The sequence below is a fragment of the Papio anubis genome, chromosome 2 (assembly GCF_008728515.1).
Source record: "Papio anubis isolate 15944 chromosome 2, Panubis1.0, whole genome shotgun sequence".
NCBI lineage: Eukaryota > Metazoa > Chordata > Mammalia > Primates > Cercopithecidae > Papio > Papio anubis.
Window position 1 is genome coordinate 14,497,554 of NC_044977.1, and position 27,069 is coordinate 14,524,622.

The following is a 27,069-nucleotide window of genomic DNA, read 5'->3' on the forward strand; positions in this document are numbered from 1 at the left end:
TATGGAATAAACATATACAACTTTTATTTATCAATTTAAAAAGTAAATAAATACGTTCTGATTAAATTTAAAAATTAAAAAAATGAATAAATAAATAAATTTACCTGGCAATGGCGCTGTTCTTCCCTGGCTTTCACTCTTTCAATCTTTCCCATGGCTGGATTACATCTTTTTTTCCCTCCTTTGTCTTCCATCTTATCCTCCTTCGTCCTCACTTTCTGCATATAACCTGTTTGCTACTCCGCGGAGTACTCAGAAGCACTCCAGAGAGAACTTCCAGACTCCTCCTCCCTTACCTGCTGACAAGCCTTTAGACCTGCATGCTTCATTTTATCAGCTGTGAAGAAGAATAACTACACACATTGGAATAGAGAGTCCAATGTCAGTCCCTCTCCTTGGGCACTAAATTTTATCCCTCTTGCCCACTAAAGAGCATTACTGCCATACTTTCATCTTGCACATCGCCATGTATTTCCTCTTTACGGGTCTGTTCCTCCCATTAATACACAAACCTTCTTCTTCCCCACCCCATCTTAAAAAAAGAAAAAGAAAAAAAAAAAACCCTACTCTTTCTCTTCACTCCGTTTTTCTCCTCCAATTTACTAGAAACGCTTTGCTGCCTCCAAGTTTTCTCCACTCTTCATCTTTAGAGCTGTCCAGTCAGGGTTTTGCTCCTACCTCTCCTCTTAAACTGTTCTTGTCCAGGTCCTCAGTGATGGTCATGTTGCTAAAAGCAATGGTCACTTCTCAGCCTCCTCCCTCATGGTGTGGTAGGTTGTTCCTTTCTCATAGACTTTCATCATTTAGCTTCTGGAACATTGCTTTCTCCTGATTTTCTTTCTACCTCAGTGGGCAATTTTCTGATTAAAAAATACAGTACAGAAGTCATTTACTGTGCCAAAATAGAGTGTCAATATGAAGTCTTTTTCCAGATTTGAAAAACAAAGCAAACTCTTCCAGAGCAGGTTATTTAGATTCTCTGTTAGTTGCTTCAGGTATAATGATAAGGTTTTGGACTGCATTGTCTTGAAATTATCCTGCACTGTCCTGATTCTTGGAAAGCATTATATGGTCTGAAATATGCCAAGCAAAGAGGCAAAATACTGAATGTTCCAGTGTACAACCCATTGCATTCATACTGGGGTCTTAGGTTAATCTCATAGCTTTTCTAAGCCTTAGTCAGCTCATCTCTTACATGGGGAATAATAAAATCTTGTCGGCCTATCTAAACAAAATGGCTATAAAAATAAAAACAAATGGAATTATATGAAATTACTACTATATGATAAGAAAGGGAATGATTACCTCAAATCTTAGAATGAAAGAGGCAAATTCACAAAACAGAATATTTTACTACATAGATTTTATGATGTGATATTCATTACCTCTCTCAGTCATCTCCATTATAGAAAATGGCAACTTTGTCTTTCCTGTGGCTCCGGCTAAAACCTTGCTGTGATCCATTTTGTTCTCTTGCTCTCACAGTTAACCCAATAGGAAAATAGTTCCATTTCTACCTCCAAAATCTCTCTGCAATCCAACTACTTCTCACCAATCTCACCACAATTTTCCACCGTCTCTGTGATATGTACCACCAGCATCCTTCATCAGGACTGTTGCCATAGCAGCCCAGTCTCTAGCTTATGCCTTATCACGTGTAGTCCATTCTCTACAAATCAGCCAGAGTGGTCTTGTTAATTAACATTGGTGGTTATGTTACTTTTTTGCTCAACACCTTTTAAAGGCTTTTGATTTCACTCAAACTAAAAGGTAAAATCCTCACAATGGCCTCTAAGAGCACACTCCTCTCTTTTTTACACCTCTGACTCATCTATTAATGCTGTCTCCCTCCTATATGTGACTGTAGACACACTGCCCTTTCAGTTCATTTCTTCTGCCGGAAACATACTTTTCTGAAATTTCCAAATGATTAACTCCCTCCATTTCTAAAAATTTTTGCTGAAGTGTCATTTTCTTAGTGAGACTTACCCTGGCCACTCTATTTAAAATTGCAATCTGTTCCATCACTGGGACACTTCTAGTCTCCTCTCCTTGGTTTATATTTTTCTTTATCATTGTCATCCTCTAACATTCTATACTATTTATTTATTTATTTATTTATTTATTTATTGTCTCTCTCCTTTTTCCAGTGCAATGACACATACATTTTTATCTTTTTCTTTTTCTCCACTAAGATATCTCAAGCACCCAAGAGAGTGCCTGGTACACAGAAAGTGTTAAATATTTCTTAAATGTTAAAAGATTTAGTTCAGAAGGCAATACTGCCAAGTGAATATTATGTCTATTATACCAGTTTTGCAGCTACATAAACTGAGCTGTGGAGGCCAAATGACTTCTCCAACACCAGTCTGTGAGGAAGCTGCCTGGCTGGGGATCAAGTCACAATCTTTGCATTGTACTACTGTTGTGTCTCACTTTGTATGATGATTCTGATTGCTATGTCCAAAGTCAGAGAATGAGAATGTTTCAAAAAGAGGGGATTGCCAATGGGCCCAAAAGCTTTTAGGAATGCCAGAAAGAAGGAAGATTGTGAAAAAAAATCTGTGGTTCTAGGTGATAGTGACCTTTGCCAAAGATATTTCAGTAGTACTAGAGCCAAACTCAGAAAGTGGTGGATGAGGGAGTGAATGGAAAGTAAGTAAAAGAGAGTGAATAGTTGATACTCTTTAAAAATTCTGGGGATGAAAAGAAGGAGAAAAGACTATAGTTATATGTAACAGATTTACTTTGTTCCTCTAAGCTCATTTGAATTGGGTTTCTGTGGTTTGGAGAAAAGAAATACTGACTATTAATAGGCTCAAGTGTATCTAACTCAGTAGACAGTGGGGTGGGTTGGGGGAGGGGGGGCGGAATCCCAGGACAGGTTTGTGGAAAAAATCATGTGTTCACTGGGTTTAAGAAATGAGTAAGAATTAGGAATTAGCTAGAGGAAGTGAGGGGATAAAGGTGAGTTAGAAGAGGTAATCAGGGCAGAAGAAACAGCATGAGCAGAGGTTTTGCAAGAAGACACAGCACAGTGTGTGTGTAAAAAAATGTCACCTGGTATTCCTGGAGAGAGCAGCACATGGCAGAGAACAGCAGATGAAAAGACTGAAGAAATAATAGGAATGAGAGAATGGAGGATGTCAATAGGCCATATGCCTTTAGCTAGAGAGGAGTTAAGCTGAGGAGTCACATGACCAGATTTCTCTATGAAGGATAGATAGGAAGAGGGCAAGTCTTGCAATGCAACATCTTTTTTTTTCTTTTATTATTATACTTCAAGTTCTAGGGTACATGTGCACAACGTGCAAGTTTGTTACATATGTATACATGTGCTACACCCATTAACTCATCATTTACATTAGGTATATCTCCTTATGCTATCTGTTCACACTACCCCCTCCCCCAAATAGGACCCGGTGTGTGATGTTCCCCTTCCTGTGTCCAAGTGATCTCATTGTTCAATTTCCACCTATAAGTGAGAACATGTGGTATCTGGTTTTCTGTTCTTGCGATAGTTTGCTGAGAATGATGGTGTCCAGCTGCATCCATGTCCCTACAAAGGACACGAACTCATCCTTTTTTATGGTTACATAGTATTCCATGGTGTATATGTGCCATATTTTCTTAATCCAGTCTGTCACTGATGGACATTTGGGTTGATTCCAAGTCTTTGCTATTGTGAATAGTGCCACAATAAACATACATGTGCATGAGTCTTTATAGCAGCATGACTTGTAATCGTTTGGGTATATCCCCAGTAATGGGATGGCTGTGTCAAATGGTATTTCTAGTTCTAGATCCTTGAGGAATCACCACACTGTTTTCCACAATGGTTGAACTAGTTTACAGTCCCACCAACAGTATAAAAGTGTTCCTATTTTTCCACATCCTCTCCAGCACCTGTTGTTTTCTGATTTTTTAAGGATTGCCATTGTAACTGGTGTGAGATGATATCTCATTGTGGTTTTGATGTGCATTTCTCTGATGGCAAATGATGATGAGCATTTTTTCATGTATCTGTGGACTGTATGAATGTCTTCTTTTGAGAAGTGTCTGTTCATATCCTTTGCCCACTTTATGATGGGGTTGTTTGTTTTTTTCTTGTAAATTTGATTGAGTTCTTTGTAAATTCTGGATATTAGTCCTTTGTCAGATGAGTAGATTGCAAAAATTTTCTCTCATTCTGTAGGTTGCCTGTTCACTCTGATGGTAGTTTATTTTACTGTGCAGAAGCTTTTTAGTTTAATTAGATCCCATTTGTCAATTTTGGCTTTTGTTGCCATTGCTTTTAGTGTTTTAGACATGAAATCCTTGCCCATGCCTGTGTCCTGAATGGTATTACCTAGGTTTTCTTCTGGGGTTTTTATGGTTTTAGGTCTAACGTTTAAGTCTCTAATCCATCTTGAATTAATTTTCATATAGGGAGTAAGGAAAGGATCCAGTTTCAGCTTTCTACTTGTGGCTAGCCAATTTTCCCAGCACCATTTATTAAATAGGGAATCCTTTCCCCATTTCTTGTTTTTGTCAGGTTTGTCAAAGATCACATGGCTGTAGATGTGTGGTATTATTTCTGAGGGCTCTGTTCTGTTCCATCAGTCTATATCTCTGTTTTGGTACCAGTACCATGCTATTTTGGTTACTGTAGCCTTTTAGTATAGTTTGAAGTCAGGTAGCATGATGCCTCCAGCTTTGTTCTTTTGGCTTAGGATTGTCTTGGCAATGTGGGGTCTTTTTGGTTCCATATGAACTTCAAAGCAGTTTTTTCCAATTCTGTGAAGAAAGTCATTGGTAGCTTAATGCGGATGGCATTGAATCTATAAATTACCTTGGGCAGTATGGCCATTTTCACGATATTGATTCTTCCTATCCATGAGCATGGTATGTTCTTCCATTTGTTTGTGTCCTCTTTTATTTCACTGAGCAGTGGTTTGTAGTTCTCCTTGAAGAGGTCCTTTACATCCCTTGTAAGTTGGATTCCTAGGTATTTTATTCTCTTTGAAGCTATTGTGAATGGGAGTTCATTCATGATTTGGCTCTCTGTTTGTCTACTACTGGTGTATAAGAACGCTTGTGATTTTTGCACTTTGATTTTGTATCCTGAGACTTGGCTGAAGTTGCGTATCAGCTTAAGGAGATTTGGGGCTGAGACAATGGGGTTTTCTAAATATACCATCATGTCATCTGCAAACAGGGACAATTTGACTTCTTCTTTTCCTCACTGAATACCCTTTATTTCTTTCTCTTGCCTGATTGCCCTAGCCAGAACTTCCAACACTATGTTGAATAGGAGTGGTGAGAGAGGGCATCCCTGTCTTGTGCCAGTTTTCAAAGGGAATGCTTCCAGTTTTTGCCCATTCAGTATGATATTGGCTGTGGGTTTATCATTAATAGCTCTTATTATTTTGAGATATGTTCCATCAATACCAAATTTATTGAGAGTTTTTAGCATGAAGGGCTGTTTTATTTTGTCAAAGACCTTGTCTGCATCTATTGAGATAATCATGTGGTTTTTGTCTTTGGTCCTGTTTGTATGCAGGATTACGTTTATTGATTTGCATATGTTGTACCAGCCTTCTATCCCAGGGATGAATCCCACTTGATCATGGTGGATAAGCTTTTTGATGTGCTGCTGGATTTGGTTTGCCAGTATTTTATTGAGGATTTTTGCCTCGATGTTCATCAGGGATATTGGTCTAAAATTCTCTTTTTTTGTTGCATTTCTGTCAGGCTTTGGTATCAGGATGATGCTGGCTTCTTAAAATGAGTTAGGGAGGATTGCCTCTTTTTCTATTGATTGGAATAGTTTCAGAAGGAGTGGTACCAACTCCTCCTTGTACCTCTGGTAGAATTCAGCTGTGAATCCATCTGGTCCTGGACTTTTTTTGGTTGGTAGGCTATTAATTATTACCTCCATTTCAGAGCCTGCTACTGGTCTATTCAGGGATTCAACTTCTTCCTGGTTTAGTCTTGGGAGAGTGTAAGTGTCCAGGAAATTATACATTTCTTCTAGGTTTTCTAGTTTATTTGCGTAGAGGTGTTTATAATATTCTCTGATGGTAGTTTGTATTTCTGTTGGGTTGGTGGTGATATCCCCTTTATCATTTTTTTATTGTGTCTGTTTGATTCTTCTCTCTTTTCTTCTTTATTAGTCTTGCTAGCGGTCTATCAATTTTGTTGATCTTTTCAAAAAACCAACTCCTGGATTCATTGATTTTTTGGGGGGTTTTTTGTGTCTCTATCTCCTTCAGTTCCGCTCTGATCTTAGTTATTTCTTGCCTTCTGCTAGCTTTTGAATGTGTTTGCTCTTGCTTCTCTAGTTCTTGTAATTGTGATGTTAGGGTGTCAATTTTAGATCTTTCCTGCTTTCTCTTGTGGGCATTTAGTGCTATAAATTTCCCTCTACACACTGCTTTAAATGTGTCCCAGAGATTCTGGTGCATCGTGTCTTTGTTCTCATTGGTTTCAAAGAACATCTTTATTGCTGCCTTCATTTCGTTATGTACCCAGTAGTCATTCAGGAGCAGGTTGTTCAGTGTCCATGTAGTTGAGCGGTTTTGATTGATTTTCTTAGTCCTGAGTTCTAGTTTGATTGCACTGTGGTCTGAGAGACAGTTTGTTATAATTTCTGTTCTTTTACATTTGCTGAGGAGTGCTTTACTTCCAACTATGTGGTCAATTTTGGAATAAGTGTGATGTGGTGCTGAGAAGAATGTATATTCTGTTGATTTGGGGTGGAGAGTTCTGTAGATGTCTATTAGGTCCACTTGGTGCAGAATTGAGTTCAATTCCTGGATATCCTTGTTAACTTTCTGTCTTGTTGATCTGTCTAATGTTGACAGTGGGGTGTGAAAGTCTCCCATTATTATTGTATGGGAGTCTAAGTCTCTTTGTAAGTCTCTAAGGACATGCTTTATGAATCTGGGTGCTCCTGTATCACGTGCATATATATTTAGGGTAGTTAGCTCTTCCTGATGAATTGATCCCTTTACCATTATGTAATGGCCTTCTTTGTCTCTTTTGATCTTTGATGGTTTAAAGTCTGTTTTATCAGAGACTAGGATTGTAACCCCTGCTTTTTTTTGTTTTCCATTTGCTTGGTAGATCTTCCTCCATTCCTTTATTTTGAGCCTATGTGTGTCTCTGCATGTGAGATGGGTCTCCTGAATACAGCAAACTGTTGGGTCTTGATTCTTTATCCAGTTTGCCAGTCTGTGTGTTTTAATTGGACCATTTAGTCCATTTACATTTAAGGTTAATATTGTTATGTGTGAACTTGATCCTGTCATTATGATATTAGCTGGTTATTTTGCTTGTTAGTTGATGCAGTTTCTTCCTATCATCAATTGTCTTTACATTTTGGCATGTTTTTGCAAAAGCTGGTACCTATTGTTCCTTTCCATGTTTAGTGCTTCCTTCAGGATCTCTTGTAGGGCAGGCCTGGTGGTGACAAAATCGCTAAGCATTTGCTTGTCTGTAAAGGATTTTATTTCTCCTTCAATTATGAAACTTAGTTTGGCTGGATATGAAATTCTGGGTTGAAAATTCTTTTCTTTAAGAATGTTGAATATTGGCCCCCACTCTCTTCTGGCTTGTAGAGTTTCTGCCGAGAGATCTTCTGTTAATCTGATGGGCTTCCCTTTGTGGGTAACCTGACGTTTCTCTCTGGCTGCCCTTAACATTTTTCTCTTATTTCAACTTTGGTGAATCTGATAATTATGTGTCTTGGAGTTGCTCTTCTCGAGGAGTATCTTTGTGGTATTCTCTGTATTTCCTGAATTTGAATGTTGGCCTGCCTTACTAGGTTAGGGAAGTTCTCCTGCATGATATCCTGCAGAGTGTTTTCCAACTTGGTTCTATTTTCCTCATTACTTTCAGGCACACCAATCAGACATAGATTTGGTCTTTTCACATAATCCCATATTTCTTGGAGGCTTTGTTCATTTCTTTTTACTCTTTTTTCTCTACACTTCTCTTCTTGCTTCATTTCATTCATTTGATCTTCAGTCGCTGATACTCTTTCTTCCAGTTGATCGAGTCAGTTATTGAAACTTGTGCATTTGTCACATAGTTCTCGCTTTATGGTTTTCATCTCTATCAGTTCTTTTAAGGACTTCTCTACATTGGTTATTCTAGTTAGCCATTCGTCAAATCTTTTTTCAAGATTTTTAGTTTCTTTGCACTGGTTATATAGTTCCTCCTTTAGCTCTGAGAAGTTTGATGGACTGAAGCCTTCTTCTCTCAACTCGTCAAAGTCATTCTCCATCCAGCTTTGTTCCGTTGCTGGCAATGAGCTATGTTCCTTTGGAGGGGGAGATGCCCTCTGATTTTTTGAATTTCCAGCTTTTTTGCACTGCTTTTTCCCCATCTTTGTGGTTTTATCTGCTTTTGGTCTTTGATAATGGTGATGCACTGATGGGGTTTTGGTGTGAGTGTCCTTTCTTTTTGTTAGTTTTCCTTCTAACAGTCAGGACTCTCAGCTACAGGTCTGTTGGAGTTTGCTTGAGGTCCGCTCCAGACCCTGTTTGCCTGGGTATCAACAGTAGAGGCTGCAGAAGATAGAATATTGCTGAACAGTGAGTGTTGCTGTCTGATTCTCACTCTGGAAGCTTCATCTCAGGGTTGTACCCAGCCGTGTGAGGTGTGAGGTGTTGGTCTGCACCTAGTGGGGGATGTCTCCCAGGTAGGCTACTCAGGGGTCAGGGACTCACTTGAGCAGGCAGTCTGTCTGTTCTCAGATCTCAACCTCTGTGCTGGGAGATCCACTGCTCTCTTCAAACCTGTCAGACAGGGAAATTTACCTCTGCCAAGGTTTCTGCTGCTTTTTGTTTAGCTATGACCTGTCCCCAGAGGTGGAGTCTACTTAAACCTCAGCAATGGCAGGCGCCCCTCCCCCAGCCTTGCTGCCACATTGCAGTTAGCTCTCAGACTGCTGTGCTAGCAATGAGTTAGTCTCCGTGGGCGTGGGACCCTCCGGGCCAGGTGTGGGATATAATCCCCTGATGTGCCGTTTGCTGTTTGCTAAGACCCTTGGTGAAGCGCAGTATTAGGGTGGGAGGTACCTGACTTTACAGGTGTCATGTGTCTCACTTTCCTTTGGCTAGAAAAAGGAATTCCCTTCCCCCTTGTGCTTCCCAGGTGAGGCAATGCCTCGCCTTGCTTCAGCTCTCGCTGGTCAGGCTGCGCCTGCGGACCAGCACCAACTGTCCGACACGCCCCAGTGAGATGAACCTGGTACCTCAGTTGAAAATGCAGAAATCACTCATCTTCTGTGTTGCTCACGCTAGGAGCTGGAGGCTGGAGCTGTTCCTATTTGGACATCTTTGCACTGTAACATCTTTAATCTCAAACTAACTTTCTGATTACCAGTTCCCCCTAAGTTTTTCACTTCTTCATTATTTACTTTTTTTTGGAAAAAAAAGAAAAAAAAAAAGCATTTGTGCCTCACTGTTGCTTAAAAATGTTGACCTTTATCTCTCCTCCCCCTTAACATCTCATGTAAAGATTTAAAATCACATTCAACAATTTTGTTTTTGTAATTGGAAGAAGAGAATTAAACTTGGGATGAGGGGAAAGGCTGAAAAGGAAAAAAGTAAGCAGGAAGGAGAAAAGGACATTTGTCTCCCATTAGTTCCTTTGAACTGGTTTTGAATCCTGTTTTGAGAGTAAAAGATGAAACCAGAGTGATGGTCCTAGAGTAGAATACATTTTATCAAAGATGGTTGGGATCAGCAGTTACTTAGTCAAAACGTTTTATGATATATGGAATGATAATCTTAAAATAAGTATATTTATCTTATAATTTTGGTTTAACCTGTCTTAGTCCCTTTGGTGTTGCTATAAAGGAATACCTGAGGCTGAATAATTTATAAAGAAAAAGGTGTTATTTGGCTCATGATTCTAATGGCTGGAAAGTTAAGATTGGGCACCTGCATCTGGTGAGGACCTCAGGCTTCTTCCACTTATGGTGTAAGATGAAGGGGAGCCAGTATGTGCAAAGATCACATGGTGAGAGAGAGGAAGCAAGGGGGTAGGGGAGCTGCCAGGCACTTAAACTATTTTCAACTTTTATTTTAGATTCAGGGGGCAAATGTTCAAGTTTGATACATAGATATATTGCCTGGTGCTGAGGTTTGGGATATGAATGATCCTGTCACCCAGGTAGCCCAACAGTTTTTCAAACCATGGCCCTCTCTTTCCCTCCCAACTCTAGTAGCCCCCAATGTCTACTGCTGCCATCTTTTTGTCCATGAGTACCCAATGATTAGCCCCCACTTGTGAGAACATGTGGTATTTGGTTTTCTGTTTCTGCATTAATTTACTTAGGATAAAAACCTCTAGCTGCAAAGAACATGATTTTATTATTTTTATGCCAAGTAATATTCCATGGTGTATATGTACCATATTTTCTTTATCCAATCCACTATTGATAGGCTCCTAGGTTGATTCCGTGTCTTTGCTGTGGTGAATAGTTCTGTGAAGAACATAGGAATACAAGCAATTTTTAACAACCAGCTCTCATGAGAACTATTAGTAACTGAGTAAGAAATCACACCTGAGGGAGAGCATTAATCTATTCTTGAAGGATTTGTCTCTCTGACTCACATGGTGCTCATTAGGCTCCATCTTCAACTTTTGGTGACCAAATTTCAACTGAGGTTTGGAGGGGACAAATATTCAGACCATAGAAAATCTAAATAAATATGTTTTAAATAAAATTATTGGTTAATATTTTGATTTAGGACCAAGAACTAATTAGCTGCACTGAACCATTTTTCCTTGCATCAGTGTGCCCAGGATGTGGGAGATGGAGTCAAAGGAAATTATTTTGGAGTTTGAAGATTTAGTGACTGCCCTACCGAATTTGGGACTTGTGTGGGGTGTGTAGTCTCTTTCTTTTGCTCAATTTCTCCCTTTTGGAATGGGACATTTTACCCAATGCTTGTAACCCCTTTGTATCTTGGAAGTAACTAACTTGTTTTTGGCTTTACAGGCTTATAGGTAGAAAGGATTTGCCTTTGTCTCAGATGAGACTTTGAACGTTGGACTTTAGTATTAATGCTGGAATAGCTTAAGATTTTGGAAGATTATTGGGAAGGCATAATTGTATTTTGAATTGTGAGAAGGACATGAGATTGGGAAGGGACAGGAGTGGAATGATATAGTGTAGATGTCTGTTCCCACCCAAATCTTATATTGCAATGTAATCACAAATATTGAGATGGTCTGGATGGAAATTGATTGGATCAAGGGAGTGGATTTCTCAGGAATGGTTAAACACCATCCCCTTTGGTACTGTCCTTATGATTGTGAGTGAGCTCTCATGAGATATTTTCCTTTAAAAGTGTTTAACACCTCTTCCCTCTCTCTCTTGCTCCTGCTCCGGTCATGTGATGAGCCTATTCCCCCTTCATTTTCACCATGATTGTAAGTTTTCTGAGGCCTCTCCCGTAGCCGAGCAGATGCCAACATCATGCTTCCAGTACAACCTGCAGAACCATTAGCTAATTACTCCTTTCTGTATAAATTATCCAGTCTCAGGTATTTATTTATAGCAATGTAAGAACGTACTATTATACATACTAGCCAAAAAAAAATCCCCAGAGTGGATGCATTCACAGCCAAGTTATACCAGACATATGAAAAAAAGCTGGTACCAGTTCTACTGAAACTTTTCCAAAAAACTGATATGGAGGGACTCCTTCCTAACTCATTCTATGAAACCAGCATCACCCTGATACCAAAACCTCACAAAAACACAACGAAAAAAGATACTATAGGCCAATATCCCTGATTAACATAGATGTAGAAATCCTCCACAAAATCCTAGCAAATAGAATCCAGCCACACATCAAAAAGTTATTTCACCATGATCAAGTAGGCTTAATTTCTGGGATCCAAGGTTAGTTCAACATACAGAAATCAATAAGTGTGATTCATCACATAAAAAGAATTTAAAACAAAAACCATATGATCATCTCAATAGATGTGGAAAAAAACTTTTAGTAAAATCTAACATCCTTTCATAATAAAAATCTTCAACAAAGTAGGCATTGGAAGAATATATTTCAAAATAATAAGAACCATCTATGACAAACCCTTTGAGAAGTGGAATAGGACATGGATGCCCACTCTCACTGCTCGTATTCAATATAGTACTGGAAGTCCTAGCTAGAAAAATCAGGAAAGAGAAAGAAAAAAGTCACACTATCTCTCTTAGCTAACAATATGATTCTGTACCTAGAAATCTAAAAACCTAAAAACTCCACCAAAAGGCTCCTGGAACTGATAAATAATTTTAACAAGGTTTCAGAAGACAAAATCAAGGTACAAATATTAGTAGCATTTCTATATGCCAATAATGTTCAAGCTGAGAGCAAAACCAAGAGTGCAATCTCGTTTACAATAGCTATAAAAAATAAAATACCTAGGAATACATCTAACCAAGAAGGTGAAAGATCTCTACAAGGAGAACTACAGAACACTGCTGAAAGAAATCATAGATGATACAAACAAATGGAAAAACATTCCATGCTCATGGATTGGAAGAACCAATATTGTTAAAATGGACATACTGCCCAAAGCAATCTACAGATTCAGTGCTATTTCTATCAAGCTATCAATGTCATTTTTCACAGAATTAGAAAAAAGTATTCTCAATTTCATATGGAGCCATAAAGATCCTGAATAACCAAAGCAATCTTTAGAAAAAAGAACAAAGCTGAAGGTATCACGTTACCTGGCTTTAAACTATACTGTAAGGCTACAGTAACCAAAGCAGCATGGTACTGGTACAAAAACAGACACATAGACCAATGGAACAGAATAGGGAACACAGAAATAAAGTCATACACCTACAGTCATCTGATCTTTGACAAAACTGACAAAAATAAGCAATGGGGAAAGACTCCCTATTCAATGAATGTTACTGGGCTAGCTGGCTAGCCACATTCAGAAGAATGAAACTGAACCCCTACCCTTAACCATATACAAAATTAACTCATGATGAACTAAATATTTAAATGTAAGACTTCAAAGTATAAAAATTCTAGAAGAAAACTTAGGAAACATCATTCTAGCCATCGGCCCTGAGAAAGAATTTATGACTAAGTCTTTAAAAGCAACTGCAAAAAAAAAAAAAAAAGAAAAAAAAAATTGCCAAGTGTGATCTAATTGAGCTAAAGAGCTTCTGTACAACAAAATAATTAACAGAGTCAACAGGCAACCTACAGAATAGGGGAAAATATTCATTAACTATGCATGCAACAAAAGTCTAATATTCACAGTCTTTAAGAAACTCAAATGTTTAAACAACAACAACAAAGAACCACAAATAACTCCACTGAAAAGTGGGCAGAAGATATGAACAAACACTTATCAGAAGAAGATATACAAGTGGCCAATAAACATGAAAAAATGCTTAACATCACTAATCATCAGAGAAATGTATATCAGAACCACAATGTGATGCCATCACATACCAGTCAGAATGGCTATTATTAAAAAGTCAAACAACAACAACAGATGCTAGTGAGGCTATGGAGAAAAGGGAACACTTATAAACTGTTGATGGGAATGTAAATTAGTTCAGCCACTGTGGAAAACAGTTTGGAGATTACTCAGAGAACTCAAAAGGCACCTAACATTCAACCCAGCAATCTCATTACTGAGTATATATCCAAAAGAAAAGATGCTGCTATCACAGATTATAACAGACTGGCTAAATTATAGAAATAGAAATGTATTTGGCTCATGGTTCTGGAGGCTGGGAAGTGCAAGAGCATGGCATTGGCATCTGGTGAGGGCCTTTATGCTGCAACATCTTGTCACAGAAGTTGGAATGGCAAGAGAGGGCAATGCAACAACAGTTGTGAAAGCAAGACTAATTTTATTCAGGACTATCGCAATAGGGGAAAAGAGACCTCAGTATTGAACTGGGCTTCATTGTGAATACAAGTGGGACAAGTGGGAATTATAGCCAAGGAACATGGTGGTTTGCAGATGAAAAATTACTAAAAGGAGATATTGTCTTAGGCAATTCTGGTTGAAATGGCCTAACAGGATTCCTACTGAATGCAGGCCAGGTTGATGAGCTATCAAGAGTAGGGAGTGAGAAATTGTGATTGGTTATTGAGGGTAATTAGGTATCAAGGATGGGGAATTCTTACTAAAGAGATTTAGTAGAAGTCTTGTTAAAACTACATTTTACAGGGAAGTACACAGATGGGCCTTGGAGAAGGTTCAGTAGCCTGACTTAAAGTTTGGTCAAACAAAGAATCTTTGCATGGATACAAAAAAAAAATTACAGTAAGTGAAACAGATAAATATTTCTGCATTTACATAGCATAAATTCTGATGGGGGAGAAATTATAGTGTACATACCCATCCCCAGTCCTCTGCATTGGCATAAAACTCAGTGGAATTACGAAGGTTGTAAACAAGGAAGCCTTAGGATCAAATACTATACCTTCAGATATAGTATCTTTGATATGGTCATTGACAAATCATGTTCTTGTGGTAGATGAGGCAGTTTTTTCCAAGTTACACTGTGGGAAGCAGATGTAGTTGAATGGGAGCCTAAGCCAGAGAGAAGGAACATGATAGGCACAACATAGTGACTCTGCCTAACTTAGTAGTTTGTGGGCACATTTTAAAAAATAAAAGCTTTGAGGTAAAAGATGAGGATCTGTTCCTATCACATGGAAGACTATGGAAACAATAGACATTTGGGATATATTTTCTGCCTTGATTGATAGCATCACCATCTACTTTGTCCCTCAAGCAGAAAAATATTAATTTCTTGTTTGTCTTCTCTTCTCTCCCTCTAACCCTCTATATCCAATATGACTACCTGAGATCTCCATCTCCTCCATTTTTCTTCTATCTATCTTTTCTTTCATCTATACATCCAGTATAGATTGTGATGATTAATGAGATTATTATGATCTCTTGCCTTGACTCCTCAGTAGCTATTTGGTAGTTTCATTTGTTATCCAGAAATCTCAGTACCACCTTTGATTCATGATTTATACTGTTTTCTGACTTATCTTTTAAAAATAAAAATCTGATTATGTCACACTTCTGCTTAGCATTGTTCCAGATTTAAACTGTATAGATTTGCTTACAAAATACTTCAGCATGTAACTCTGTTATACATTTCAACACTTTATTCTGAGCACTCCCCATGGCATGCTTTTTTCTACTTGTGGCTGGCTTTCATATTTCCTAAACACCCTCTTTGTCTACATAGGCTTTTTTTTTTTTTTTTTTTTTTTTTTTTAACCATTTGAAGTTTCTACCCCATCGTTCTATCCAACTGCAACTCATGATTCAACATTTTCCCTCACATAACTTCTCCTCTGATACCTTCTTTAAAATCTTTACATCTCAAAGTCAAAGAAGGGACTCTTTCTCCTTCCACCATGACAGTTTTCTTACATATCTGTATTACAGCATTGATCACACTGACTTGCAGTTATTTCTTGCTAAGCCTAACTCCACTACTATTCCTGCTATTAAGTAATATGAAAAGGCTTAGGGAATGCTTCAAAATGTTGATATCTTCCTCTTATTCTCTCAGGAAGAAATGTTTTTCCTTGTGCTTTTCTCATTTTCTGCCTATGCATTCTCAATCTTGAGTGTTTGGAAGTCCCAGCTTCTCTTGGAAGCAAAACAAGATCAAACCCAGCAGGAACTTCCTGGTTGGTGAACACATTGATGTATTCAGAGGGCGGCATACCCAGAGAGCACATGGAAATTCAGTTCCCCCAGCATCTTCCATAACTTGTCCGGTGTATCTCTCCCATCTGGCTGTTCCTGAGTTTTATCTTTACAATACACCAATAAGGAAAGTTTCTCCACTTAAAGTTGACAGCAAATTGAGAAGGCTATGAAAGCAAGTCTGCTTTGGTCAAGATGGTCACTCAGGGTTTCTTGTGTCATGAAGGCAACTTCTGCTTCCAGTCAAGATGGAGTAACAGAGACCTGATTTACCCCTGTCTTAGTCTGTTTGTGCTACTACAACAAAATATCTGAGACTGGGTAATTTACAAAGAGCAGGAATTTATTTCTTATGGTTTTGAAGGCTTGGAAGTCCAAGATGAAGTCACTGACATCTGGTGTCTGATGAGGGCCTTCTTGCTGCATCCTCACATGGCAGAAGTGCAGAAGAGCAATTGAACAACCTTGCCGAATACTACATGAAGGCTCTTTAAAAAGGGCCCAGTTCCATTAACAAGAGAGCAGCTCTCATAGTCTAATCACCTTATAAAGACTCTGCCTCTATCATATTGGCAAAACTTGGACTGCAGAGGGGACACACTCAAAACATAACACCCTCCCACATTAAACAAAAAACTGAACCAAATGTAGGAAAAAATGACATTCAAGACAATGACGCTGGGCAACTAAGGGCTGCGATCCCTGAGAGATGAGAAACAAATGAGAATTTTTTGTTTGTTTTCTGTGGGAACATTGATCTGAAAAACTTAGCTCACCATTACAGAGAAATACAAGTCTAGCCACAACCACCCCAACTTTTTGAGAAGAAAATGGAACCTACGTAAACCCACAAGAGCCTAAGAAAAACATTAAAAGGTGAAAAAAGAACTTGACTCTCCTGGAGGCCACATGGCGGGCCATTCAGAATATATAGTATGGCACTGTGGAGAGCAGAGGACACAAAACCAACAGTGTCACAAAGGTGGGCCCAGGAGGGTATGTATGAAATGATGACAAAGAAAGTGAGAGGCTCCTGTAATTTCTGAGTGCAAGAGAATTTTAAGTAACGAAAATTTTATGTAAGAGCTACTATGTACTAGCATTCCATTAAATGTTTGGGACAATCAAGATTAAATCTTTTTTAAAAAAAGAGGGATCACATCCAGCTGCACCCCTGCCCCCAAATTCCCAGGTAGCTGAGGCCTTATGCAATGCCCCAACATGTGCCAGCAGGCCCAGAACTGATTTGCTTGGAAAAATGTCATCACTATCTTGTCTTCCTCATTCAATTCCTCTGACCTTGTGCTAAGGATGGCAACAGAAATCCCAACTGTGCCCACATCTATACCTTTGTTTTGGGAGAGTTGTGTTAATTCAGTTATCACTGTACTATGAACTCTGTCTCAGAGATCACTAGTCTTTAAAGATTCCTTGTACAAAGGACATTATTTATTGTTGTGCTTGAGATCTCTGTAAATTTGGTTGTCAGCTATATAGTGTTTTGAGGTTCTTTAACATAGGAGAAATGTGTAATGCTCTAATTTATCATCACACTTACTGATAGCCAAGTAGATGCTATGTTGTCATGTTGATATATTCAAAACATTCAGAGTCATGCAGACCTTTACACTACTCTTCAAAATAGCTATCAGAGCTTCTTGTATTTGCCACTGCTTTCACAGTGATACATAGATAGCAGTGGATATTGAGGTTCAAAGAAGGACAGTTAGAGTGCCCTGAGACATACTTTATGTTTTTATTAACACCTTAACCCACCCGTCTCACATTTATTTCAGGTCCCATACTATATTATTGTGAATATTATTTCTATGGCTCAATATATTGTATTCACGCACAGACACACACACAGAGGGTTGGTGCATATATTTCCATTGTCCTCCTGAAGAGCCTCAGTTTAATGCATATTATTTCACACTTAAAACATTTAACTTCACTAAATTGAAAACAGAAGAAGCAGGGGAGGGAACAGAAGGTGACAAATGAAGAGGAGGAGGGAGAGTGGGAAGGCAATGTGTAGCAGGAGGAGGCGAGGCATATGGGAAAGCAGGGATATGTCAAGTTCATGGAAAATAGCAAGCCAATGTCTGATTGACGACATGCCTTTGTTGTGTTTCTCATGGTGCTTCAACTTGAGGGATGCTGTTAAGTGAGAAAGGCAACTGTCTCTCAGTAGCAAAGAGACCTATATCTACCTACAGTAGCCATTGAAATAAAATTACTGACTTGTAAGTTCCTCCATAAGACTGGAGTACCATGCTGACTTTTTAAAATGTTATCCTTTCTATTCACATTTGGGAGAAAATTCCGTCTTTTCTGTCCCAGGTTCTCTGAAGGTCAGATTCATTCACCTGTAGTTTCTAGAAGCTTCTTGATTGTAATCACTGTGGGTAAGTACAAAATTCTCATACTCAACTGATTTAGTAAAACAGTCCAGAGAGCAAATAGCCAGATCTCACCCAGTGCTCACATTTTTAGCACTCTTAGTGGACTTGATGCCTTTTGAATGCCAGACCATATAGTTGCGTGCAATGGACAGAGGGCTTTGAAATGACACAGACCTGAATTGTAGTTCTGGTTTTGAAATAATGTGATCTTGGGGAAATTACTTAATTTTTGCATGTCTTCATATCCTCTACCAGATTATTGTTAAGGACCAACTGAAGAAAGGATGTACTGTCATTAAACCTGGCATAGCAAGTCCTGTAAATGGACGTTACTTATTTCTTTATATCTACCTTTGCTGACCAGCTTGTGGAATCTCAACCTGGACATTAACTAAATTTCTAAGATTCTGACTTGTCTAGACTATTTGAAGACTTTGGCAGACTCTGCTAGGCATCATAACTGGTGGTAGTGATACCTTAGGCAGGAGGCTGTCTCAGTGGAAGTGGTGGCGTCAATGACATGATAAATTTCAGAAGTAGCTCTCACAGGGAGCTATCACAAGGAAGGGAGAAAGTGAAAGGGAAAATATTAAAAAACAAAAAAACTGTGTTGCTAGAAATGAGCAGGCATTATCTATAGGCTAAAAGTAGTTGGAGAAAATTCTGAATCCACTCTGGAGATGTAGTGTCACGGCAGACAAAATATTGTTCTGTGCTATTTATTATAGACCTGGTTTTACCATTAGGTTAAAGAAATCTAGGAGACTCTTCCTGCATACAAAATAATTGACCCTGGTCAATTTTGCCCATCTGCTGCTTTACCCCAACATGACTGCATATGGACTACTAATGACCTAACATCATAAAAGTCTGAAAGAAAACCAAAAGATTTCCAAATTTCCTGTTGGTTTCCTATTCCAGAAAACATGCCATAACCTTGATCAGAAAATATTTTCTAAACATGTGGATGCTCTGTTATTGTGTGACTGGGGTGCTTAGGAATTACTAAAGTTTTGGAGTAAGAAATTCCAATTATGGTCCTAGGATGACACTTCTGAATTCTCTTTGAAAAGTGAAGTCATAGCTGGGCGTGGTGGCTTATGTCTGTAATCCCAGCACTTTGGGAAGCTGAGGCAGGTGGATACCTGAGATCAGAAGTCCAAGACCAGCCTGGCCAACGTGGTGAAACCCCGTCTCTACCAAAAATACAAAAATTAGCTGGGCGTGGTGGCAGATGCCTGTAATCCCAGCTACTCGGGAGGCTAAGGCAGGAGAATCGCTTGAACCCAAGAGGCGAAGGTGGCCATGAGCTGAGATCATGCCATTGCACTCCAGTCTGGGTGACAAAAGTGAAACTCCATCTCAAAAAATGAAACAAAACAAAACAAAGAAAAGTGAAGTCATAGGAAAGCAGGCCTTGAATGATGGACAAGATTTGAGTGAGGAGAGAAAAATGGGCGGGGCATTCTGAGGAGAGAAATGACCAACTCATGCCAGTGGGGATGACTATGACCTGCTCAAGGTTTAAAGACCAGGCAGTGAAATTTCAGCTGGAAATGAAGGAGTCAAAAGGAATCTCTGTGAGATTTCAGTGCTAACAAATTTTTTTAGCCTCATATTCTTCATGCAATTAAGCAATATGTGTTTTTGAATGCTGAACAGCTTACTTTATATTTGCATCCCCCAAAACAAGCAGTAAGTATTGAGATTATTTTCCATCAATCCTCCCTCATGTGAAAAGTATAAAGACCTTAGATGCTATTATGGACTCTGTAATCTCTTATCTGTTCTCTGTTAATAACAGAATTTGTGAATTACCGAGAATCCTTTTTGAGACTATATATCAGAATGCACTGGTTGGAAAAAAGGGATTTGACAGGTTTCTGCTTTCATCTAACAATTATTTATTTATTTTTTGTACTTGACACTACTTTGAAGGCATTGATGAACAGCCAAAACAGCACCTTGCAAGGATGGTGAGATATCAATTACTTTTAATTACTCCCCAGCTCTCTCCCTTAATTACCTACTATGTTAGCTGGAATTTATTGCAGAGTAATAATCGTGATGTTTTACATTTACATAGTCCTTTTCTCCAAAGCATTTTACAGGTGTTACCTCACTATTATTATGAAAATTAAAAATGTTGAAAATACTGCCATGAATAAGGAAAGTATAAAGTGGCTATGTTCACATTTTTCAGATGGAACATTTTCTAAAGAGAGTTCACAGTAACAGCCAAATCTGAGGAAGCCTTACAATAACCTTTCCCCGTCTACATTTCACATGTTTTATTATATGTGGTTCCCATGTTTGCTTACTGATTAAAAATATTTTCTCAAATATAAAATGAAAATATCACAACACTTTAAATAATAATCCCACCAGGAGTGCAATATGTTTCCCACCCTAACATTTAAGTAATGGGCCTTACCTTTTTTTTTTAAGTAAGAAACCCTTGCATAGTAGCAAAATATTTTGAAAATGCCAAAGAGGCAGTAATTACATTTTTAAGTCCATTGATTGGAAAATAAATAATTAGAAAATTGAGTATGAATTATGCTAGAATATTTATAATTTCACCCATTATCCTAAAAAATACTATCAGATAAGTGAGGGTAGGCTCTCATCAACCTCATTCTATAAATACAAGACTATTATACACTCAGTCTATATCCAACATGCTTATATCCATATTGCTTCAGACCTTGTAACCCTATTGCTTCTTAGAGGCCTGTTTCCCAATATTAGAAAAAACTGGTCTAAGTTTTAAAGCCAGTGTTTTCAGGAATTGTTGCTCATGTACAAAATAATTATGTTGAACTCAAAAAGAGGAATTGAAGAACATCATTCAGCATTCAAGAGTTCCTCAGTGGTTGGCGAGCTACCCTTCAGGGTTAAAACTACTTATACATTGAAACAATGAAATTTACATGCTTGAGAGGTTTTCTTTCCCCTTATCTTGTCTGTTAGAATTAATAAGTTAGAAGCATTCAGCTCAGAATAGAGGCTTGATTGCATGTCTTCTGCTAAGGATCTGAGACGTGAGGAGACTGCAGTTTGAGACTCTTACAGAGTAAGCACCTTTTGGATCTGAAACTGCCTTGCATTGTTTCCCTCTTTATTTCTAATTGTTTGTATTTAAATACATCCTATTGTTTACAAAGATACTGAAAGTTATAAGGTTTTGATGTCCAGGCTAAAGACAGTAATGAAATCTAAGTACTTGGCTTCTAATTTTTGTTATTTGAGTAGTAAATTATGGCACACAAAATAAAAAACCATTAGGATTATCTTCTTTAGAATTTCGTTTAGTGGTCTTCACTTTCTAGTTGTTATAGATAATCCCAGAAAACAAGCCAAGTTTTGAAAAAGGCAATGGAATTTTGATTATGAGGCATTTATTCTTAATTCTAGTTTAGGTTTTGCCTTATATTGCTTTGAAATGCAATTAGAATTACCATAGACAACAAAAATAAATTTGTGTGGCATCTTCCTTTTAAGGAAATTTAGAGGTAAAAAGCAGCATTTTGTTTATTGGGTAGGATATTGAGAAGGAAATCCTAAATCAGTGATTGCCTCTGTATCAGTTACTTGATTGTATGAATTATCTCTTATGACTTCCCTACTTACAGAATGAGATTAATTATAGCTACCCTCACTTATCTCATAGGATATTTTAGGAGAATGGATGGAATAATAAATATGCCAGTTTATCTAAAGTGAAGTATTTAAAATACAAATTATTTTAGCATAGGAATATACTAAATTTGCTCTATATTACATAGTACTAAAATGTATAGGAATATACTATGGGAGAGGAAATTATTTAAAACTGAACATTTACTGTAAAAGAAAAATCCTCAGAATTGGATAGAAAGAGAGTAAGTAGATAGGGGTGAAGGGAGAAATAGGAAGGATATGATGATTCCAAGAAGAAAAAGAGTTTAAAATCTCTGTGTTGTTGTTTAATTGGAGAGAACTCTGATATTGGGTTTGGGCTTTCAGGATGACAGGAAATAGCAGATAGAGAGGCAACCAGATATCCGTGTGGCCTGTGGAATTCTGAAGGGAGCAGAGCAGACAGTACTGACATTTAAAGTGAACATCTCTAAAGTTGAAGCTATTGGCTGCCCCATAAATTAGCTTCTGCTCAGTTGCTTTTCCTGTCTTAGTGAGATGATTCTTCTATTCTTAAGGCCAGATGTGAAAGTTATAGTTATTCTCTTTTCTTCTTCCTTCACATCTAACAAGTCTTCCTATTTTATCAACATTTTTTCCCCACAGTGTTGCTTCCAGCTCTCTTGCCTTTTAGATAGCGAAAGTAGACAGACAAATTCCAGGCAGATAAAGGTGATTCCCCAGTAGGGCTCAACCTTCAACCTGTGGAATGAACTGCCAGTTCCGGATAGAGTCTACAACCGGAGTGAGAACTATGCCCGTCTTACCCACTTTCTCTCAGTTGGTTCCTTCTGGATGATGTTTTTTAACCATCAAATGGTGCTTTTTTGAAGACCACCCATGGACCAATCAGCACATAATCCCCCATTCTAAGCCCATAAAAACCCCAGACTCAGACTCACAGATGGCTACCCATCTTGGGTCCCCTCTCATTGTCAAGAGCTTTTCTGTTGATCAATAAAATTCTACTCTGCCTTGCTTACTCTCCAGTGTCTGCAAACCTCATTCCTCTTGGTTTCAGGACCAAAACCCGGAACCTGCCAAACGGTGGGAGTGAAAAGAGCTATAACACTCTCTCTCACTGAACTATAGGAGTGAAAAAAGCCACTGGGTGCTGCTCCTTTCTGCCTGATGAACAAAAGTGCGTGTAACAGTCTTTCCCACTTGCTGAACTACGGGAGTGGAAAAGCTGCTGGACACCACTCCCTTCCACTCACCAAACTATGGGAATAAAAAAGCAGTGACATTTTCATCCTCAATGCCACCACTATGACCTGGTGCTCCTCATCTTCTAACAGGTATCCAGGGCTCTGTTTTTTTCCTCCTTCTGATATAGACAGCATACAACAGATTAATCACTCCCCTTAAAGAATTAATTTCATGAGTTCAGCTTCTCCTCAGAAATCTTTAACAAATCCTCAGTTGCTACCAAATGATCCTTTAGTCTACTTTGCTTGAAATTGCTAAAATCTTGTCTGAAGCTACTTTTTCAAATTCACCATGTCTTAACATGTGTACTGTACTCTAATCAGATTGACTTCACACAATCTCCCTTATATTCTGTGCTTAATCTTTACTCAGAGGCTTTATTCCAGCTATTGTCTCCATCTGGAATTTTCTCAACTCTCTACATTATCTCCAATGCAGTCAGTCCTTCAAGTTTCTCCTTAAATTCTGACACTGGTGTGCTGGATCCTGAATCGAGTATCCCCATCTTTCCCCAACTCTATATTCAGTGACATCTCATTAGTACCTTGAAATCAGCCATGGTGGGAATATTGGCACAATAGCAATTGGCAAACAATAAAAAAATCAGTCCTTCCTCCCTGACCAGAACCAGTTTTTCAATGAGCACACCACTGCTATTCCCTCTAAATCTTCTTTGACAGTTCACACAAACTTACTTTTTATATCATGCATTTGTGTACCAAAATAAATATTTTTAAAAAACATTGTCTAACCTGTTGTTTGACTTTACAACCTGATTGTCTTCTGAAGTTCACTGGCCAAGTCCTGTATTTTCTTGTTACCCTTCTCAACCTCAAGAAAAATGCTTACTGAATGAAAACTGAGGTGTTCAGTATACAACTCTCTTGATTTTCTGGCTTTCAAGATTATTTGAAAATTCAGAAATGATGTCAATATTTTTTCTCTTTCTATGCATCCACTGCCTAGTGTAATGTCTCACTGATCCTGTGTACCCAAAACATTTGATGTGAATCATTTCTGTATGCTTGCGGTGGGTGGTAAATAATACTAAGTTTTTTTACATGTCAGTAAAGAGCCATACTGAGGCTCTTTGGTTTTAATTTACATTTTCCTCCAAATATAAACCAAATTGAATTTACTCTTCTACTCTAAGGTCAGATGTGAGAGTTAATAATCTTAGAATTTTAACACAATATCTTTGATGTTGATTAGAATCTGTGTCCATAGATATAATTGGAATGCCAAGATGTGAGTAAAGGTTCCAACTAGCTAATATGTGTTGGGTGTTTACTATGTGCCAAACACCAAACTTTTAAAATATATTTTCTCATTTAATCCTAATACCAACTTTCTGAGGTGGTTACCCTTAATGCAGTCATTTTACAAATGAAGAAATTGGCTCTGGCACAGTTACATGTCTATACCCAATGGCACCATAGAGTGACTCCAAACCATTTTGATTCTAGAACAGGCATCTTAATGACTTTACACCTTAATTCCACATACAAGCAGCACTCTAATGTTAGGACTGTGTTACATTTTTAATGTTTGCCTATGCCACGTCAGGAAAACTAATAATTAGACTGAATTTTTCCAGCCAGGCTCTTAATGCTTGTTTTAATGAGTGAAGTTTCATTTTTCCGGCCATTCTATCATTTTATTTTAAAGAGAGAAAATGCTGTTGATTAAGACATCATTTATGAGTTAGTAAAAATGACTCTTTAGTGAGGGCTTACTTTGTGCCTAATGCTATTCCAGATAGTCTGGGAATTAAAAGGGGGTGGAGAGAAAGATTCTCTATCTTTCTTCAAAGTCCTGTAAAATAGGACAAATGGCAGTGAACACATATGGGACAAAGAGAAAACGATTAGATGATAATTTCTATGATACTAACTGAAAGAATTTAAAATTTAGGAAATGTCAGGAAAGGTTGAAAATTGGTACAATTTTAAGGAAGAAGTAGGAGTGGAAGATTGAAGGTTGGTTTTGAATAGGGACAAATGAGAGGTATAGTAAGGAGGAAAAACAAGTAAATGTACTGAGGCAGAAAATGAACATGATATATTGGAGACGATCATTTCAGAGGGTCTGAAATCTCTGAATATTGGGTTTTGATCCCATCGACTCTTAATATCATTGGTACAAAGCATAGAACTTCAAGGTCATGACTTAGTTTATCCAGAACAAACAGCTGCCTTGCTGACAAGGAAAGTCAAATTACATGCAGTGTTCACATTTTTATTTTGTTACACCGGAGGCACCCAGCTACTCATAACATCCATTTTCCTCTCCCTGCTCCTTGATCTTTCCATGGTGCCTGGCAACAACAGGAAGCACTGGAGCTTTCGGCTGGGAGACTGTGCTGCAGGCTTGAGAATGTTATTTTTGAACCTGTTCCTGTCCCTTTTTTTGCAAACTCAATTCATTACCTTGGAGTCTGTGATCGCACACCAGAGAGACAGTCATTGTCTCCACAATGTTTTTAGTCATTTTCCCGTGTGATTCAGCGGGCGCCTAACTGCCCTTCTGCTGTCCTCACATTTGTCTTGTTTTGCCTCTTAGACAACTGTCCCAAGTTCATGCTCAGACTTGGTTAAAGGCAGTAAGCGCTTCTCTACCCAGCCTATGCAGTTTTTTCTCTGTTTCTGGCACATTATTGGATAAACAAATGTCCTAATCTAATTTACAGTGACAGGCTTTTATTACAGTGTTCCTTTCTTGGAGCCAAAATAGAAGCACATGCCCCAATCAAGAAAGGGTTGCTTTCTTGTCTAGAAACTTCCCAAAAGATTTGCTTATTCAGAGACCTCCTACTTTTTTTCCTCCTTGACCTTCTTGGCTGCCTGCAAGGTTTTTTCAGATTAGTGAGTTGTCTTTCTTATTAGCACTGTGAGAAACTGGAGGAATAATGCAGCAATAATTTGTCCTCCTTCCTCTCATTTACTAGCATCTCCCTTTCCTTTCTGGCGAATTTAATTCCTCCAGTAACCCGGCCATAGCCATGGCCAGCACTCTTTCCTACGTCTCTGCTTTCCTGTCTTCCATGTTTCTCTTGGATAATAACTGCTTATCAGCCTCTGGTTGGATTTTCTCCCAAGTTTCCAATACGGAATTTGTCTGGATAATATATCTGAGTCAATATCTTCAAAACTTTTATCCTAAGAGATAAGTGTATTCATATTTTAACACACTCTCAAGATGCTTCATGATAGAGGTTTCCCCTGTTTGCCAGATGTAGCAGGTTCTTTTGTTCCGAGTGAGGCTTTCCAATCCTAGTTCATAGCAGCTAGATGTCGGGATAGATTTCCTTACGTGTGAAACCTGTGTCACCCCTACAAAGCTTATAGCAAACTTCGCAGTTGCTGCTTTACTCACTCTTGAATAATTCTTCCCTAGACAACCACTTCCAGCATCCTTGGGAAATTAATCACATGACCTTACATTTCTGTATGTCACAGAGACACATACAATGAGACATACAGAGGTGGGTAGAGAGGGGTGCATGGATAATTGATTTTTTTGTTCTCAGCAACAAAATTAGAAACTCTCTTGTAGACTCTTTCTGCACCTGTGCTGGGTAATTACACTCAGAGAATTATTCTTCCTTGGGGGCGAGCTTAGCAGTGAGATTGTCTGGTGGAGGTTCATGCCGATTTTACCCTTTGTTGCCTTATTTCTTGGATTTCAAGTATAGTCAAAAGTGTGTGTAGTCTCTACCTTCATCATTTCTAAACCACAGGACAAATAAGCAGGGACAGAGAGACTTTTTTTCTTTTTCTTTCTTTTTTTTTTTTTTTTTTTGAGATGGGAGTCTTACTAAGCCACTCAGGCCAGAGTGCAGGGGTCAACCTTGGCTCACTGCAACTACTGTCTCCCGGGTTCAAGTGGTTCTCCCATCTCAGGCTCCCAAGTAGCTGGGATTACAGGCACCCACTATCATGCCCGGCTAATTTTTGTATTTTAGTAGCGATAGGATTTCATCATGTTGGCCAGGCTGGTCTGGAACTCCTAACCTCAGTTTACCTACCCGCCTCGCCTTCCCAAAGTACTA

The 27,069-nt window shown here is 38.4% G+C and overlaps 1 protein-coding gene and 1 long non-coding RNA gene across 3 annotated transcripts in view; both read left to right on the plus strand.

Annotated features, from left to right (window-relative positions):
• The window catches only part of NSUN3 (NOP2/Sun RNA methyltransferase 3), a 219,540-nt gene that overhangs the window by 140,652 nt on the left and 51,819 nt on the right, over window positions 1–27,069 (plus strand). The gene's annotated exons all lie outside the window — the stretch shown is intronic.
• On the plus strand, window positions 13,167–26,820 carry LOC103880988. The gene is made up of 3 exons (XR_642330.4): window positions 13,167–18,131; window positions 20,067–20,104; window positions 22,416–26,820. It is a non-coding gene; the product is annotated as an uncharacterized LOC103880988 (long non-coding RNA).